Raw genomic sequence first — 4,024 nt, 5'->3', positions numbered from 1 at the left:
ATTAAGCAACCGTTCCCATGCATTAAGCACCTAATTTGCTAAAATTAGCAAAGCTATCAACCATTCTCCTGTAATCAAGGGTTGACCACATGTGGAGAGAAAAGAAAGAGATCCAAATGATATTTTTAGCCATCCCTTACATGTATAAATAGGCCCTCACTCTCCATTCATTTCATCACCCACTCACAATCCAAGTATCTTTCATTCTTCATCCATTTTCTCTCCATTTTGCCTATTTTTCTCTTCTTACTTGAAGAGAAAAGGCACAAAAGTTTGAGAGCATTTGAAGAGCTTTAGGAGCAGCAACAAATAAAAATTGTGAAAACCTTGAGTCGAAAAAGAAAAACAAGAAGGAGAAGGGACACATGCTAGTCAAACTCGGAGAAACACCTAATTTCTCTTCTAGAAACCTTCTATTTGTTTCTTTTTAATTTATTGTGAATTTACAAACATGATTGCCAATTTTTTTATGCTTCTAAATTAAATAGAATGACTTAATTTGTGTTTGTGTTAGATTGGTTACATTTTGACCACTTAATTTATTAAAATTGTGTTTTTGATGTTATAGACCTTAGTTAATTATTCATTAATATAAAATTATGCTTGATTTATTCTTGCATGACAATTATGAGGGTGCAATTAAATTAATTATTTCATCAAACTTAAATTATAATTAATTAACATGCTATTTGAATGGTGTATGTTTAATCATTTTATGGAAAATTAGATTAAAAGAGTGATAGTATTTTCTAATATTATTACCTTGCACAACTTTAGGCTTATTGTGATTAAATTATTACATATAGAAATATCCCACTGACCTCACATAAATTCTAAGGAATGATAGTCATTATATTGTAATATTTAGTTAATTATGACATATATATATGCATGTTAACTATTAGATAAACATAGGACTTCAACAAAAGCTTATGACTATAGATTCCAAGTTAATAAATAATTGAGTTGCCATAGAATTATCCGTAACATCATTAGCATAGTTTTAATAATATTAAGTTGATGAATAAAATTAATCTAACACGTTTATGTCATCTTGATTAATTCTTTAAATTATTACTCTTACCTTGTGCTTACATTTCATCTTAATTTGTTACTTAGTTTAGTGCTAGTTTCGATAATAGTTTACTCATGCTCTAAAAATTATTTCATCATCACCAAGTCACTTAAATCTTAACATTTTCCAAAAATGTTGCTTATATAGTCCCTTTGGAGATGATACTTTTATACTCACTACTTTATTACTTCGTTACGATTGTGTACACTTGCACATTAACATATTGCACATAATCAGGTTTTTGGCGTTATTGCTAGGGACTGTTTGAAGACATTATTTGTGAAGCTTATTATTTTTTTTCAATTTTTTATTTATATTTTTCATTTTAATTTAGTTATTTTTTGTGAATTTTCTTTCAAGTGTTTATGAGTGTTGATTGAATAATTGATTTACTCCTTATTGACCCTGAAATCGAGTGACCTTTTTGACAGCAAAGAAGAGAAAGACAAGCCCAGATACAAGTTGAAGAAATGAACACTGATAATCAAAATCAAGATCAAGAAAATGGACCTGCACATACTTTTAATCTGGTTCTTTTTGCTGATGATAGGGACCGAGCAATCTGAGAATATGCAATACCACTTTTCCATGACCTTAATTCTGGTATTGTGAGGCCTGAGATCGAGGCTAAACAATTCGAGTTGAAGCCTATAGTGTTTCAAATGCTTCAAACTATAGGGCAATTTAGTGGTAGGCCTATTGAGGATCCACACCTTCACATTCGTTAATTTATTTAGGTGAGTGATTCATTCAAACTAGCTGGAGTAACTGAAGATGCAGTAAAGTTGAAGTTATGCCCATATTCATCGAGGGACATAGCATGAGCATGACTGAATTCATTGCCACCCGGTTCAGTGAGTATATGGCAAGAATTAGTAGAATTTTTTCTGATGAAATATTTTCCATCAAGTAAGAATGCTAAGTTACGAAATGAGATCACTGCATTTTCAACAACTAGATGATGAGTCCTTATATGAGGCAGGGGAGAGATTCAAAGAATTATTTAAAAAAGCTTTTTTCATGGGATTTCATATTGCATCCAGTTAGAGACATTCTATAATGGTCTCAATGCACACAGAAGAATGGTGGTAAACGCCTCTGTGAAGGAACACTTCTTTCTAAGTCTTATAACGAAGCTTATGAGATTATTGAGAGAATGGCTAGTAACAACTATCAATGGCCAACATCTCAAGCAACTACTGGAAGACGAGTGGTAGGATTACATGAATTTGATGCCCCTTACTTCCTTTACAGCTCAGGTATCTTCTATGTCCTTAATGCTTAAGAATTTTACTACTAACAGTGTTAATACAAGACAACCACCAAGCCAATTTGAGAATATTTCCTGTGTATACTGTGGAGATGGACACTCATTTGAACATTGCCCTTCAAACCCAAAGTCTATATATTACATGGGAAACTAGAATCATAGCAGAAGAGGGCCAGGGCCATAGTAGAACTTTTACAATTCTTTATGGAGAAACCACCCAAATTTCTCATGGAGTAATCAATGAGCTAATCTTAGCAACACTTACATGCAATCCAGACCGAATCAACCACCATGTTTCAATCAGCAAGTTTAGAAACCATAACAAGCTAATTCTTCAAATAGTTTGGAGAACATGTTTAAGGCATATATGGAAAAGAATGATGCCACTATGAGAAATTTGGAGAATCAAGTGGGTCAGCTACCATTGAACTTTAAAGTAGATCACAAGGTGCTTTGCCTAGGGACACCGAAAGCCCAAGAAATATAAGCAAGGAGCATTGTAAAGCGGTCACTTTATAAAGTGGAAATACATTGGAGCCTAAGGTTGTTGAGATTAAAGATGAGCCCACTAAAGCCCTAGGAAAAAAAAGATATTCAATGAGTGTTGGAACTCTTGTTGTGTAGAAGCCAATTTTAGAAAATCTGATGAGGTAAATCCTAAACCAGTCAATTCTGATAAATTAACACCTATGTCAAATGTAGAAAAAGTGTCATAGAAAGATTTTCCAACAAAAGTTTAGATTCGATCACCACCTTACCCTCAAAGACTCCAACAACAAAAACAAGAGGTCCAATTAAAAAGGTTTTTAGACATAGCCAAGTAGCTTTAAATCAATATCAAGTTGATGGAAGCTCTTAAGTAGATGGAAAATTAAGTCAAATTTATGAAAGAAATACTTTAAAAAAGAGAAGACTTGGAGAATTTGAGGCGATAGTATTGACGAAAGAGTGTAGTGCATTCTGAAAAAATAAGCTACCCACAAGGATGAAGGATTCAGGTAGCTTTACCATACCATGCAACATAGGAGGTTCTTACTATGGAATGGCTTTATGTGATTTGGGATCAAGTATGAACTTGATGCTAATTTTTGTGTTTTGACAACTGAGGATTGGTGAGGTTAGACCAACGATGGTCACACTCCAATTGGCAGATAAATCATTGTCACATCCTAAAGAAATAATTAAAAACATATTGGTACATGTCGATAAATTTATCTTTCTTGTTGACTTGATTGTGTTGGATTTTGAGGCAGATAAAGAAGTTTCTATCATTTCGAAGAGACCATTCTTCGCAACTGGTAGAACGTTGATCGATGTGAAAAAGGGTGAACTTAGCTTAAGGGTTCACGATGACATAGTAACTTTTAATGTCTTCAATGTTATTAAATCACTTGACGAGATTAAAAAATACTCTGTTGTTTCCAAGATGGAATCACTGGTTCCTACTGAAATGGAATGTATGTTACTATGTGATTCGACGAATGATGATGAAGACGATAAATGTTTGATTTCGTTAGAAGCCAATTCAAAGGAAGTCACTTTGAAAGCTTGGATCGATTCATTAGAATTGTCGTCACGAGATTTCAAGACACCAAAAGCATTTGTTGAAGATCAACATCAATCTAAATTAAAGGAGTCTATCAAAGGATAGAAGAGGTTGACCCAATCTTAGGTATTTG

The 4,024-nt window shown here is 33.2% G+C and overlaps 1 pseudogene; it reads right to left on the bottom strand.

Annotated features, from left to right (window-relative positions):
- Positions 1-1,995: 1,995 nt before the first annotated feature.
- On the bottom strand, positions 1,996-2,090 carry LOC121214317 (uncharacterized; annotated as a pseudogene).
- Positions 2,091-4,024: the final 1,934 nt, after the last annotated feature.

Source organism: Gossypium hirsutum, chromosome D01 (genome assembly GCF_007990345.1).
Source record: "Gossypium hirsutum isolate 1008001.06 chromosome D01, Gossypium_hirsutum_v2.1, whole genome shotgun sequence".
Lineage (NCBI taxonomy): Eukaryota > Viridiplantae > Streptophyta > Magnoliopsida > Malvales > Malvaceae > Gossypium > Gossypium hirsutum.
This window is presented reverse-complemented; position numbering and strand designations above follow the sequence as displayed.